This window comes from Falco punctatus, assembly GCF_963210335.1.
Source record: "Falco punctatus genome assembly, chromosome: 1".
Lineage (NCBI taxonomy): Eukaryota > Metazoa > Chordata > Aves > Falconiformes > Falconidae > Falco > Falco punctatus.
Window position 1 is genome coordinate 41,825,837 of NC_137580.1, and position 16,215 is coordinate 41,842,051.

At 34.7% G+C, this 16,215-nt stretch overlaps 1 protein-coding gene and 1 long non-coding RNA gene across 3 annotated transcripts in view; one reads left to right on the forward strand and one right to left on the reverse strand.

The window, feature by feature from the left end:
- CTNNA2 (catenin alpha 2) overlaps positions 1-16,215 on the forward strand; it is a 557,331-nt gene that overhangs the window by 198,519 nt on the left and 342,597 nt on the right. The gene's annotated exons all lie outside the window — the stretch shown is intronic.
- On the reverse strand, positions 312-13,976 carry LOC308068193. The gene is made up of 2 exons (XR_013929894.1): positions 3,623-13,976; positions 312-3,576 (listed from the first exon to the last, which is right to left on the reverse strand). It is a non-coding gene; the product is annotated as an uncharacterized lncRNA (long non-coding RNA).

The window sequence follows — 16,215 nt, forward strand, 5'->3', positions numbered from 1 at the left end:
GTCTTCACTTACTGTTGGAGCTATTAAATATTCAGTTGCCATGAAAATAGTGAGTTTAGCACTAGTGCTGTTCACACAAAGAAATCTATCTGTGGTATCTTCAATGTAGCTCCCAGTGTAGGGTTTCAAGAGGTGTTAAATTGTTCAATGTGTACTGAGCTGTAGTGCATAACCTTTGAGTAACTTATCCCAGAAAATGCACTCTGCCTAACATTATGTATTACACCACGTAAGTACTATCGCTGTGTACTTTGAAGGATATGTGAAAAAGTCCTAAGCAATATCAACAACCTTTTTTTTTTTTTTTTAAAAAAAAAAAAAAAAAAAAAAAGGAAATGTTTGCAAACAGGAATTTGCTGTTTCCTGTCATTGCTACCAGTGTACCAGGTAGCAGATTTTGATCCTATTTTGCAAGAATCATCAAAATAATGTTGAAGAAGCTGTTCAAGGATGAACCTTTAATGTTGTAACTTTTGTTGGTACTGTCGTAGTTCATAGAGCGATACAGTGCAGTATCAATAGTGCAGATTCCAGTCCTTTAGTCATTTTATGGTAGTTCAGTTCAAAATTAACGGTGACATTTTTTAAGCTGTTATTCTATACACAATAGAGTCACCTCAAGGAACAGCTGTTTCTGTTGCAGAATATAAAAGCATGAATTATTTTCTTCTTAGTTTTTATGAAGTGATAGTTGAAAAGTTCTTGTACTGTGAATGAAAGCAAAGTCTATGCTGTTGTGTTATGGGTTAGAAATTATAAAGACAGCATTAAATAACAGGTGATGAGACTGTGGTGGAAGAGGACTTGCTGGATTGCTTCCTACAGAATGCTGCTTTGTAAAACTATTACTGTTGGGTCTAATTTTTAAAGATCTTTAAAAAAAAAAAAGATGGATTGTATTTTCTTATTTTATTGTGGTGCCTCTTTTTAAGCACACAGGTTTTTGGTAATGATGTAATTTGCCCTTGGACCAGAAACATCCTTCTTTTATTTCTGACTACATTTACAGAGGAAGGAGAGTTTTAAATGTAGGCATTTATGACCAAACTGAAGGTGGCTAATATAGTTTCATCATTTTTACTTAAACACATAATGGTGTGAGCATCTGTTTTTGTGGTTATGGTGGTATGTTTTTTGAATTTGTCTTCCTCCTTTTTTCTTTTTTCTTTTTTCTGTTTTAAGTAGTCCTAGCTGCAAAATTCCTATTTTTTTTTATATTATTATTTTCCTGCTTTATATTTGAATGCAATCAATTTAAGCAATTTTTTACAGCTACTGTGTAAATATTGTAAGAATTAAAGTATACTGCAGTTACACAAAATGAAATATGCATCTGGCATGATAGAATTTGAGAATAATATTGTATTAAATGTTCTCTGTCAAGCTGATCTTAACAGATACCAGCCATAAGGTTCAGTTTATAGATTAAGACAGCTAGATTTTGGATTCTGTACATAAGTACAGACAGGTAAACTAGGGGTTGCAATTCAGTTGTTTAAAGATAGATGCCTAGATATTAAACGACTGGTTTACATAGTCCAGTGCTTATTTAAGCAAAGGCTCCTGAATCTGCTACTCAGAAATATTTGGATCTATCATGGGTCTTGAGTTGTATCTACTAGCCCCACTTCTGTGTCATGTACGTGCTAGGGAAGAAGAAATGGCGACACTCCTACCTTTATCAAATGATTTGAACCTCAGTTACTTAAGCTGCTGTTACAATTGATGGAGATCAGATCAATACTGCCAAGGGAACCTGAAGAACCATTCTGATGACTGTGGTGCAGTCTAATGTGGGATAAGTAAAATAACTCTAGACTCCTGACGATATTAATTAAATCCCCATTAACCAGGATAGAAGATTAGAAGCCTAGCTTGTTGGCAGCTCCTGTTTAGGCATCTGTCTAGAGACTGGATTTCACCCATTTATCTGCCCTGGCAGAATCTGCTTTAGCATTTAACCATTTGCTTGAAACTCAGGGATGGATTTTCTTGGGTTCACAGTAATGGTAAGCATAACTGTATTCATTATGAGAACAGATTTCACTGGGATTTTTTTTTTTTTTTTAAAAGCTTGGATGGGTTTCAAAAGGGTAAAACTGAAAGGCATACACCAAACATGAACAGATATATGTCTGATCAAGAGTTGGCTAGAGTGTCAGAGCATATTAGCTTTGAGATGGTTTACTAAAGATGGACACCTTAAGCATCTTCTGCCCATATAGCCTTAAGCCACTGCAATCCTTCTCTGGCTTTAAAGCTTGTGATGTTAATAGGACATTAATATGTTGAGTTTTTTACTGTTTGATTATATCTAGAAAATGATGAATCATTTTTTGGAAGATGATAGTTGACCAAATACACATACTGCTTTTGATGCTTGCCACGAGATAAAAAGAACTTAAAATGAATTACATGTTTTGTGTCCATATTTAAAGGATACAGGCAATGAAGTGCGGAGTATTGGCAATGCGCTGTACAGTCAGCATTAAGTCAATCCTTCTCCAGCTTAAAATTGTTTCCTTCAAGTTATCTACTTTGATTTGGGTTCAGAGGGGTGTTTTGTTTGTGAACAAGAACATTTCTATATTTGGTTGTTAAGTAGATTCTGTATTCCCTTTTACCTGTTGAATATTTACACTTCAAAATCCCATATAAATTGGTTGTGGTTTATGTGGTTCTGTCTTATATTAAATTTTCATATAAGTAAAACATTGAGTGCAAAAGAGCATACTCAGAATGGAGATGTTCTTGAAGCTTCACCTGTCTTTTGCTTTTACACCAGTGGATGATATTGCAGGCATGAATTGGAAACAGGAAGGATTACAGGCAGCTGTATGAAATACAAGGTTCGCTATGCAATACTGCATACTTTCTAGCATTTCAAGTGACGAATGCTGAAGGCAAAGCAAAGGGGAAAAAGAGTTTTCCCAGATTTTGTGTGCAAGATAAAGAAGTAGCTTCTGTCTGAACAATGTAGGAACCTCTACCTTTTAGGCTGTACAAGTAAACTTCCTCCACATGCAGAACATCCCCCTGTGCCTACCTCTTTCACAGACAGTTCCCTAGTAGAGAGTTGTATGTCTTATTTTCGGTGCTCCTGTGGAGATTAAGTACATCCCTCATATCTCCAGGCATATTCCCTGCACCTGTGATCTGTTTTATTGCTAAGTGCTTTACAAGAGTTTAGTGGATCAATATGCTCTGCTACATGAGAAGAGAAAATTTAACACACTTGACAATGTTGTTTCCCCCATTTTTTCATCCATTTTTTACAGATCCATCACAGGCTAACAAGTAGATAACAATATTCTAACAGTTACTTCTATGCCAGGGGTAAAATCTCTCTATGTATTATCCAGAGTTTTAATGAAGTAAAAGCTGTTTTGCACTTCAGAAGACTAGATAGATGCCACAGGTCGTCTTATAATTTGATGAGGAGGACATAAGACTGGCAAAACAAAACTTTGAGAAGTGAGGCATAGGCATATGAGTTTAAAAAAATGCAAAATGTTGGCAACTGAAGAAAAATATTGAAAAGGAATTCCTTAAAGAGATGGGCAGGGCAGATTTCAGCTTAGATGAGTGAAAACAGTGCTGGTTGGGCAGGGCAGATTTCAACTTAAGATGAGTGAAAACAGTGCTGGTTTTGCAGTTGTATTATATTCTGTTGTAAAGATTTTAGGAAAAGTGAAAGAAATTTGTTTGGAGGACTGAAAAGACATGGTTGGAGTTGTGTGTTTTGGTTCCTCCTTCCTTCTCCTCAGATAAATGTTTGTTCCATTTCCTAAGTGTCAGGTAAGATTTCATTTTTATATTTTTTTTAAGCTATCTTCGCTAATATTCAGATGTTTTGGTCCCACTTCAGAGGTTATTTAAGCAGTTGTTGTAGGAGGTTTTTGAATCATTATTGCTACAGGAAAATTAGCCCCATGGATCTCTACTAGTTCTATGAATAAATACGTATTTGTATAGTATGTTGCATTCACTGGAGTCTCATAGTACATAAGCCCTCTGCAAGAGGGCAATGAGATGTAAACTGTTTCATTATTGTTTCTATATCTAGTAGTACATATTACTTTCATTTGTGTTATTGTAACTCTGTCAAAATATTTTCCCAGCATGGTATCTATTATTTCTATGGTGAACTCAGCTGAACTTTAAATTCTTTTATTTCTGGGAAGCAACGGCAGGAGGATTCTCAGTCAGCTGGGTCATATGACTTTTTTTTTCAGTCTCTTACAGAAAATTGTTAGGGTTTTTTTATGTTCTTTTATGTATGTGGTAAATCAAATCATTTATCTAAAAATAAAATTACATTTCTAGACTTCTGTAGAGAAGAACTAAATGCAGCTCCACAAAAGCTCTTAATGCAATTGTTTTCCACTTGTCTAAATGAAAAATTTATGTAATGGATTTACTTTACTGGATGCTTCATGATTTGTATCGCAGGCTGTTAGGGAGCAAAGATCCTAGAAACCTGGGAATTCCAGCTCTTAAACTCAGATTCCTGGATTAGAATTACGCTGTCAAACTCATATAAACCAGTGCTGAGCACTTTTTATAGCAATCATCAGGGTGGTTTTGTGTTGATGTCTGATTAAGACAAGAAAGGAAGAAAATTATATCTTTAGAAAAATATGCTTAAACAAGGATGCTTTGAATTCCATCTGACATCACCAGTTTCAGTCCCAAGCAGAGAAAGACTGGATTTCTGGGTAGCGAGTGTATCAAAGAGAAATTTGGAAAGCTGGAGTCACTTGAATGCTGGCTTGACATTGATTCAGGTCTGCATTTGAAAAGGCATTTCCCATCTGGTTCAAATACAAGGTTATCTTCTTAAACCATTGAGCTCAGTATTAAGCCAACCTTCATTCTCTTGCCTACCTTTTCCTTTCACCCAATGCTCCTGCTCCTAGCCACCACCAACGTTTCAGAAGAGCTTGGGGTTTGTTTTTATTGTAATTGGCGTTTGGGACAGAGAACATTTCTGTGTATCCAAGTGGAATGAACCATCCTTCATGAAGTCCTTCTATTATGACTGATGATCTAATGTTTAAATGTGAGGACCAGAACACTGGAGGCTAGGCTTTTTTTGTTTCGTTGATGCTTTACTAATATCACCAGAGAAGTAATGTTGCCTCATGTTTGCTCTTTTTTCTCTAAAGTTATCACCCATTCCTGATGTCTGTTCACTGTAGCTGAGATGCTATGGGCTCTAATTTCTGTCTCCTACAGAGAAGAAATTGTTATGTCTTGAAAATGCAAAATATAAGAAGAAGCAACAAGAAAGCACAAGTCTACATGCAATTTTCTTCACAAATATATCAGTAAAAAATTTGAATTGCTGAGAGCAAATTATAGTGCTGCAGTACATGAAAAAGAATTGTTCTTAATGGACAGCTGAAGTTATTGTGCTTGATGGGAGAATGAAAAACATGATAGTGAATGACAATCTATAAACTCTCACGATATTGTCAGCGTCCATATTTAACAGCTCCATCTGAATTCATATTTTAAAAAAAGTAATAATTGGTGTGTATGTTTCAATTCTGATGCTGACTTGCAGAAAGGTCAGTCTGGGTGTCAGTGAGTAGTAAATTACAGTTATGAGACAGAGGGATGTCTTGTAGCTGTCCTGAGATGAGTAATCAGGGTTGAGTGACAAGAGATTGACTGCTGGGGCATTAGCATTGGCTGATTTAGGCGTGACTGGATCAGCAGGACAATTTTTCTGTTGGTACTGTTGCTGAATTCCTAGTTTTGTGAATATTTTTAGTGGACAATGGCTTGTTTAAAGCTTCCTACTGTATTTCAAGTTGGAGATGAGGTATTTTACTATTCACTTAGCTCTTTTAGAGGCTATATGTGCAGTTTTGTCTTTCCTAACTTGAAAGAAGTGAGTAGAAACACATTCGTTATTACTGGAGGAGCAGGATGTGTTCCCAAGTGGGCAAATGTTTTATGATGTGTCACAATGTCACAGCATTGCTTCTCAGTCAGGTTAGGTTTCTTTTCATTTATGCGTCCTTCCTGAGTGCCTCAACTTCTCATGTCTGTACATAAATCACTGTCTAAGTATGCTACCTACAATGTAACTTGAGACACCTTTTAAGGAACCTTCTGTCTCTTCTTTTTTGATGAGATCATTGGAGCCTCATAGGGAATGCCCAGTATTTTTTGATACTTTTACAGACATGCTGCACTGCTTACAATTGCACAAGTGAGTTTTAATTTATTAGTTCATGTCTGTATTTTCTGGTTTTGCAAGTCTGGTTTTGCAGTTTGTTTTGTGTTTCCTGGCAGATCCAGACAACCATGCTGATGTTTTCCATCAGAAACAAATAGAAAAGCTCTGTGAGAAAGGGGGACTTTATGGCTTGGAAATGACAAATGTGCTAACAATTTGTCTTGACTCCAGGTTATGGTTGTTGCAAGTTTATGCATCCCTGTGGTGTTTCATCTGAGTAGTGTTTTATTTGGATGAGTAGATTTTTAAATTTATGAAATTAATATTTGTGGGAGTTTCTGTTTCTGAACCACAGTACTGATAGCTTTTCCCTGCTGGTGTCCACTGGCGAACATATTATAGGTGCCGCCTTTTTGCTCTTTATATTTAAAGAAAGACCATGATATGCCATGAGAAGTGTTATGTATGTCTTGTTAAAATGCAAAAACATCACGTCAATAAATCACATAAAGGTTTTTGGAATCTAAGGCTGAATTGCTGTATTAGGTTGAGTGACGTTTCTGACAGGGTATTTCCCTCCAAATTAGCATGGACATTTTCTAGACTGCCAGTAAATCCAAGCAAGTGCCTGCATGTGAAGAATTACTTTCTCACTTTCTTTTATGTCTCTATATATTAATGAAGCCCAGTGATTGACCTGAAGGCTTGGGGAAAAAAAAGCTCTATATCATGTTACATCCCAGTGTCTCAATGAATTCTCTTTCTTACCAATTTATTGTTACTTAGTTATTAAGTAAAGTGCACTTTTACAGATCTGTTTAAATCTAGACAAACTCATTACTAGAAATTGTGCATTTAGTTTTTCCATAACTGAGGAGTGAAGGTGAACTTCCTTGGAATTGCAAACACTGCAGCAGGCTAATGCATGTAGACTTGTCCAATACTTTTTCCTGTCCAGACATCTTGGTAGATGGTGAGTCATGAAGCTAATAGGCTTTCCAATTTAACTTTCCAAATCGTATTAGGTGAAGGGTGCAGGGACACCAGGTATGTTATTCTGTTTATGTGGGTAAAAAACTCTGCAGACCTTAATGTCTCAGAATAGCTTCTGAATAATATTTTGTAGAGCAAACCACCTTAGGTAGATCTGGAAAGATATGAAGGTGCTCCTTCCAACTAGTTCCATGTTTATCCTTTCTATTCCACTTCATATTCTTGCTGGTGTTACTTTGGATGCTACGACTGGGATTATAATGTGAACCATTTGGTTCTCAGCTGCTGCTGCTATTTTCAGATTTTTCTGTATTTTAAATCCCACAGCCTCTTATTGGAAATCAGTAGAGGAGGCAAACAGAAAACAAGCCAGGGTCTGGTATTTTTTTTCAGCAAGAGTACCCTCTCTCCACAGGAATCGATGTTTAAAAAGTAATGTATTGTATGGCATTCTAAAATAACCTCTTATTTGGGTAATAGTATATGAATGCATTGCCCCAAAAGGTCATGTAAGGTCTGTCGCTAGATACTTTGAAAGAGTAGGTAAGAGAATGGTAAAAGTACATCTGATTGTTTTGCAAAAGGGAGTTAAACTAAGTAACAATATATATATATATAAATATAAATACAATTTTTATGATTTAAGATCTGTTGCACACATGTAGAACTGTTCAAGAGCGGAATGGTACACCTTTTCAAAGGCATTCTCACTTTTTTTTTTTCTCTGAAACACCTTTTCGAAGGCAAATTATGTTTAACACAACATCTTTGTTTGTAGTGGTCACTAACATAAAATGGGAAAGAACTTCTGCTTTGCTTCTCAAAATTCTGTGAATTGAAAAGAAAAAAAAATAATATTCTGAAAACCATCCAAAACAGACAAATATAAAAAGCTTGTGGTTTTTAAAAAATGTATGTCGGTATTATGGGTAGGCTCATAAAATATGTAGGAGACCTGTGAGAAATTAAGTACGAGGAAAATTATGCTAGAAGAAAATTAATGAAAGATGTCAATAGAATTTTGACACACAGTTTTGTTCACACATATGGAATATCAAAGTACTTTCTGTTATCTTGTCTAGGTTCTACTACACTTTTACCTTTTCTATAATGTCTGATTTTTCAGGAAGTATTAAAGATAAATCTTAGGCATTTATTCTCAGCTGCTATGAAACAGTTTTTAAGAAAGGTTGAAAACAATATACTATCAGAAATTAATGATACCTGTGTAGAGTACTAAATGTCACTTTGTTTATAATGGCGATAAATTGTCACATAACCTAAGTTTGGGGAACTTTTAAAATACAGAATGACAAGATTTAAAACTAAAGCAGAACCAATTATCTTAACAGCTGTGTTTTTGTTGTTGTTGGTGTTTTTAATGTTCTTCATCCTTTTCTGCTTATCAGGCCCCAATACGTCCTATACACATTTAAAATTAAGAGCCTGTTAAGTTGTGGTGGAATTTAGGCACAAGGTTTAACGTTTTGCCCAAGATTATTATATTGACAGTCCTGTTTTCTTGGAGTCATGAGGGCTGAAACTTTCAAACCACCAGTTCAGCCAGAGGTATTGTATCTTCCACAGGGCTCCTGACATAATTTTCAGTCCAAATAAGAATATAGAAGTTAATCCAGCATTAGCCAACTCAACTTTTAAGAATTATTTTTAAATAATGATGATTTTCTTGGTGTCTCGTATAATCTTTTTTAATCATTAATATTTCTAATCTAAATTTCTATCAGATATTTTTTTTTCTCTGGATTTACCACTTTTTCCCTGTCTTTGCCTTCAAAAGTGCTGAATGCCTAACTAGGAAACACTATTTTTTCCACATATAAATTCAAATGTTCCATTGTCATAAAAAACGTAAATATACAGGAGAATTCTATAAATTATATTTACACCTTTCTTTGCTCTTTATTTTAGTAGGAAGGAGTGGCTAGAGGTTAAGGCACAAGCCTGGAAGTGATTTGCCCTTTATCACTGATTTTCTAGGTACATATAGTGCTTAGTCTTCCCGGACCTCTGTTTCTCCAACATAAAAATCGAGCTGATGTCAGTCTTAATTCATTACATTTTGTCTTGCCATTTCCACATTAAAATATTCTGTAATTATATTGCAGTATTTGTGTAATAGTAGTTTTTGATTGTTGGAGAGTGTGCATAATGTCTATCTGTTCAATGACATAGGTTTCTTCTCAATTTAATTCCTTCCTTGTTAAAGACTACCTGAATCCCCTCAGTACTTGTACTGATTTTTTTTTGCTGTAACTGGGCAAATAGTGAATTGCTTTGCTTTGCCTATGGAACTGAAAACTGGGGGAAGAATGACATGGGGCAGAATGAATTGGATGCAACAGTCATGGGGAAGGTTAGGTGAGATTTCATTTTTGTGATTTGTTTGTTTGTTTCTGACCAACAACCCAAGCTGCTTTCCTATAAAATGTGATCTTAATTTCCTACATGCCATAGTTTGGAATAAATGATTTACTAAGTGGACCTCAAGTTCATCAGTACTTTCCCTCCAGAAAACTTGCTTTTTTGACAAATGTGTTTATTATCCCTTTTTGTTATACCTCATATACGCATGTATGCATACAAAACATCTTTTTATACCTTACCAGAGTATGTGCTCATTTTAAACAGTACATTCAGACAAAAAAAAGTTAATAAAAAACAAACCAAGACAAACGAAAACAAGATCCCAAAAAACCATTACATTTTCTTCCAGTGATTTTCATGTTTTAGCACATTTTATTTCACATTAATTAGTTTTGTTTTTTCTAAAATGTGTTCTTAGAGAAGTACTGACATCTGCATCAGTGCCTTTATTATGCTGGAAAGCATTGCCATAATGTTTGTGAGGCTTAGGCTATCTGACAATAATGTTGATAAAGTTATTTCTTTACCTGTAGAAAAGTACTTTATCAATCTTGTGTATATAGTGTGATTCATAACTTCTGTAATTTTTTCTTTATATTGAAGTTAGCAGTTATGGGTCATTAATCTGTTGTTTTTCCATGTCTGCAAGTCAATATCAGTATGAGAGAAGATTTTAATGCATTTTATAGTAATAGCAATATGATTATTAGCTCTGTGTATACCTGTTGTTGTTATATGGATGTTACTTTTAATATTTGCACAGTCCAGAATAACAGTTTTGTATTGTATTCTTTTGGATGCAAAGAATAATATTCCCAATGCATATAGAATTATTGGGAGTGCATCAAAGTAAAATAAGCATGGACCTACTGAAATTAGGGAGCTTTCAGAAAACCACATCAAAAATCTGTGTCTCTTGGAGGCTACATAATGTTTTCTGTTCACTTAAGGTTGGGGGTTGTAATTTTGGGGTTTTTTTTGTTGGTGTGCGTAATGTGCCCAGATTCTGGTAATCATGTGGAAAACCTGAAGGCAACAATGGAAAAGTAAAGAGTAAATTAGCTGTGCAGACTCAGGTCTCTGAGCTACCTGGACTAGTTGAAGATGCCCCTGCCTGTGGCAGGGGACTTGGAGTAGATGGCTTTTAAAGGTCCCTTCTAACCCAAACTTTTCTATGATTCACTAAAAGCTGGTAGGAGGTCACATTGAAATAGGGCAGGGATAGAAGATGTGAAGTGAAATTTGTCCCATTTCGTTCATTAGAGTATCATTTTGATAGTCAAGGATACACTTTACCACAGGTAAAGGTCAAAACTCTTTTAATTAGTAGTATCATTACGGTATTTTCACTTCAATTAGCAAGCAAAACCACAAAATTATAGTAATGTGTGTAAACCTGCAGTTCATGTATCCTGCATTGGTTTGAATTATTTGTTTTGTGTTTATATAAGGTTTTTTTTACAAATGAGAACAAGGCACTGCAAGTTAGTGAGGGAAGGGTTCAATATAATTTAAAGAATTATCAACTGAAATAAGTGTTAAATGTCCAGAAGAGGGCTCACTTGCACACCGTAAGTGTTTTGTGCCTCACTAAAGATCTGCATGCCGATTTAGTATAGCTGTAATCAAAAAAACAGTAATAATATAAAAAAAATAAAGGGGCTACCTTGTTTGTAGTTATCTGTAAAAAAAAAAAAAAAAAAAAAAAGATTTTTAGGATTTGTAGGATCTTTAGAAAAAAGTAGATTCAAAAAGTTATTTTGGGGAAAAATATATTTGAATCAAATTAATGTTAAATCATGAAGAATCAAATAGAACTGGGGTAGTAAAGTTCTACTTGCATTTTTAAAAGGCATTGATAATTTGATTTCATTAAGGATTTGGCAGGCAAGAGGTAAAAGCCCTCCTGCCCTTTTGAGATTAGTTCAGATGTATGTATATGATGCAGAGCTCAAGAATATATGCATTGTAATACAAGCTAATTTCCAAGTTGCTTTCTACAACAGTCAAATGTCTGATAATGTGAAGTGAGATATGTCCATGTTTAATGAGTTTTGATATTTGACCTGAAAAATTATTTTATGACTTCCAAGACGCTGTAGAAATGCAAGGACATCATGTCTTGTGACACAGTAACTTGTAATTGTTTCCAGAATTGTGTGTTAGCCTGACATTGGGAGCACATGCAGATTCTTTTTGTATTTTTACATGAGAAATGAAAGAGAGAAAAAGCTTCTCTACTGTAATCAGTTCCCTGAAACTTCTTTGGTGAAACAGTAGGTGTGAAAGAGGATTGTTTCATTTCTTTTAAGACGACTGAGCTGAAGGAATAAGTAATTTTCCTTTTGGTTTGGATCCTTTTTGGAATTTGAAGTATTGATCCCATATTCATAACATTTAATAGCATTTGGAAACTTTGTTAGAACCCTTCCTTTTAACAGTTATTGCAACTGTTCGAAATATCTTCACATGCATTTGGTTTCAACAAAGTGAAATGAAACAGTTTGTAAAGTTGTTTTATTGACGATAAAGCTGTAAACTTGTCTGCTTCATAAAGTAAGCTATGATTAAGTTTAAGGTAACATGTTAACCACATATTTTCACAGTACGTATGCTATGTAGGGGGTTTGTATGTTTGTCAGATTGATGGATTTCCACCTTGACCAATTCTTTCATTAAGCAATTTTTGAAAAAGGAAAAAACCAGAGGAACACTAGAAGAATGGCAACCCTGATAGAGGCATTATAATTTTATTATGCATTAACATTGCAATGAAATTTATACATGTCTGTGTAAAATCAGAGATCCTCAAAAGATAATTCTGTAGCTTTAAGCAGGCAATGACTGAGCTCTTTCTGTCAGGATCTAAAATACCTTGGGCTGCAATGTGTAGTAATGTAGTTACTATAAGCCTGTCAAATGCATTGCCAGATAGTATTTGAATCCTGGGATCAGGTAAATTAGATTTTAATTGGGTTTGAAGAGTAAGTGGAATAAGTAGGTAAGGTAAAATTAACCAGACATATTGATTTAATGAAACCTTTGGTTCTCTTATAAGCTATTGTATTACACACCATATAATCTTTTGTTGAAAAGAGATGTCATGGTAGAGTAGAAAGAGATCAACAGTGATGGGTAAGGCAAATGGTGGTACCTAATGGAATCACATAAACAAAATAACATAACCACATTATCTGGAGCACCATAAACCCAAGAAACTGGAGAAAATTGCAGTAGTTTTATTTTGTTACAGCATTTTGAAGGGAAAGAAAACAAATAAAAAGCCCAAAGCAAGTTTTTCTAAGCTGGTGGGACTGTTCACCAGGGAATTTACTGAGGCTATTGAATCGTGGGTTTTTTGATTCCTTATAGAGCAGAGCCTGCTGCAATGTGAAATGGCTAGAACATTTGCTTGTGTGTGTAATTTTTTTTTTTTTTTTTACTGTTAACTACCTTGTGATGGTTTTGCCTAGTGGACTTACTGGTTGCATGACCTTTTTTTCTGGTAACTTCCTTTTGTCTTCCATATAGGCACATTCAGATGATTAAAATTAAAAAAAAAAAAAAAAAGTTATAAAATTCAATCACTTGAACTCATTTGTTATTCCATTATTTTATCTTTAAACACATTTTTTATAATTTAAAACTGAGCAATGTCTATAGACTAAAGGCCCTTCAATGCAAACTTTACTGTGAATAATTTATTACGTAAGTAAAACAGGTCTGCATCAGGAGTAAGATTCTGTAATAGCAAGTACTAATTTTTTAAAGATTTTCTACTTAGTAGAAAATATTAAAAGAAGAAAAAGAGTAGGGAAGTAGTAGGAGGATTCTGATGTCAGTCATTAAATCCATTAGATCTTTACAAAATTATGTCTTATCCTTCTGACTGTGTAGGTGAGCATAAACCCTTGTGCCTCATGCAGTACTTCTAATTTCTGCCTATAGGATGAGGACCATAAAGCCAAATCCCATGGATGTCAGTGAGGAATCATTTACTGTTACACAAATGCATAAGAGATTCAGTTGGGAATATAAGAAGCCTGACTTTCAGTATATAGATATAGTATATCCCCAGGAAAAGCAGTAGGGCTAACGCTCAAGATTTAGAAATTCAGTTATGTACGTGGTTAGATTTGGGTCTTAGGTTTTATGGGAGCTCGTTCATCCTGATGTGTTTCGTGTGAATAGCCATCACGCGAATGATCCACATGTTCAACTGTAAGCATTTTGTCAGAGTGAATTTAAATTAGTTATGAAATCAGATGTTTAAAAACTACAAAGCATAAAGAAGTTAATATTTTGAAATTTAATTTGAATTTGAATATCATGGGTTAACTAACGAAATACATTTTGAAGCAGAAATACAAAGGCTTTCTTCTTTTTTCCTTTTTTCCTTCTTTCTTCTCTTTTCTCTCTTTTCTCTCTTTTCTCTCTTTTCTCTCTTTTCTCTCTTTTCTCTCTTTTCTCTCTCTCTTTTCTCTCTTTTCTCTCTTTTCTCTCTCTCTTTTCTCTCTTTTCTCTCTTTTCTCTCTTTTCTCTCTTTTCTCTCTTTTCTCTCTTTTCTCTCTTTTCTCTCTTTTCTCTCTTTTCTCTCTTTTCTCTCTTTTCTCTCTTTTCTCTCTTTTCTCTCTTTTCTCTCTTTTCTCTCTTTTCTCTCTTTTCTCTCTTTTCTCTCTTTTCTCTCTTTTCTCTCTTTTCTCTCTTTTCTCTCTTTTCTCTCTTTTCTCTCTTTTCTCTCTTTTCTCTCTTTTCTCTCTTTTCTTTTTTTATCTTTTTTTTCTTTTTTTCTTTTTCCTTTTTTTTTCTTTTCTTTTTTTTTTTTTGGTTTTCAGAAGCTATCGAGGAATGTTGTTTAAAGAAATGTGCCTTCACCTTTGATGAACATAGATTTTTATTTCCCTCCTCAAACATTTTTTCCTCTCCTTTCAATATAAGTAAATAAATGATTGAATAAAGAAAATTATGCCTGATTGGGAGCCTGTAAGACTAGACTTCCAAAGTAGATCTACATCTAACCATTTGTATGTAGGAAACAATAAAACTTGATGGCTCATGAGCTTGGAATGACCCGACTGTGTTTTATGCATAGGGGTCATTTCTTTACTAATGAGCCACTAAGCCAGATGGCTAACCCCACAGCAGTCTAACTGCATTACTGTGATTTAGAGTTTTAGGCAAATAGCTTTTTTTTTAATTCTTCCCCCCACCCACCCCACCCCCCCGGCCCCCAGACAGGATCTAGAGGGACAGCTTTTTCTAGAACTGTGGAAAACAAAGCATATGCCTTAAAAGATAAATGGCTAAGATGACTCTGTACTTCTCAGGGGTTTATATCAATTTGTAGTATTTCTTACGGTTTGTAGTGATGAAAGTCTCTTAGATACTATGCTCCCTGGAAACTGTTTAGTGGAAAGTTATTTTGACTATCTTATCTATATTGGATTTTGTTTCAATAGATAATTAATCAAACCCATTCTTATTGCCTTGTATCTGAGTTCATATCAAAATACATGTGAAATGCAAAAGAAGAATGATTCTGCACAGGTTAACAGTGCAAGAATAATATCTGCTTTTTAATATGCTTTGTCTTAGAGAATTTTTGCTTGTCTTCATGGCTAATGTATCGGATGATTGGGATGAGGAATGGTTGCTTGTTTGGGCCTGGATTCATATTGCTCAAGAAACATTTAATTCAGGCACCTTATGTGAGGAGCCAGGTCATTGTGGATCTCACAAAGTCAACTGAAAGAGATTGATACCCTCAAAGCATGCTGTATTTTAAGTGACCCGGTTTATTTTCTGGGAGTGTTTTTCTCACACCATTGACTAAATCATACACAACATAAGTTTGGAATTTACACAAAAAGCTATGTAAAAAGCAGCCTCAAAGAGAAGAGTACTTAAAGGAGGGCAGTTTATGAAAGACAACATCAGCAACGTGGTTTTGAAAGTGTTTCAAACACATTGTGCAAATGACCACCCATGGTCCTTTCAGGAGTTCCACATTTGCATGAAATTTGAATATAGCTAATTATCTGTTGCTCTGAATAACTTTGTATGATGATTTGCTCATCATACATACATATGGGAGTTTGTTACAGTGATGTTAGGTAATTGTATATAGATTCTTAGCACTGAAAATTGGTCTTATCTTCAAAGGAGGTGGCTATGTTTAGGGAGAATAAGAACATAAAATGGCTCAGACTAAAGCTTTATCTGGCCCTAGTATCTTATTTCTGATAATAGTCATGGGGATTACTAAAGAAGAGTATAAAAACCTGACAAACATATTGTGATTCTTCTTTGCAAAATTTATTATCTTAGCCTCCAGCAATTTATGGTTCAGGGAGTTCCTGAACCAAAGGTGATATTTACTGTTTAAAAATGAATAATCTAGGATCCTTACTTAAACAGCCTGTGGAGCATTAAGATTTTAAGGGATTTACACTGGTCTCTAGAATAGCTGTTTTCCATCATTTCGACACCCCTGCCTTTTTTATTTAACCCCCTTTTTTTTTTCCCTCTTGAGTTTTGCAAAGTGTTTAGTCCAAGATGAATTAGGAAGGGGAGAAATTGAATTAGGAAGTAAAGGAGAGATGTGAAAGCTATTCGACTTTGGTAAAATATTTTTGAAACACATTTTG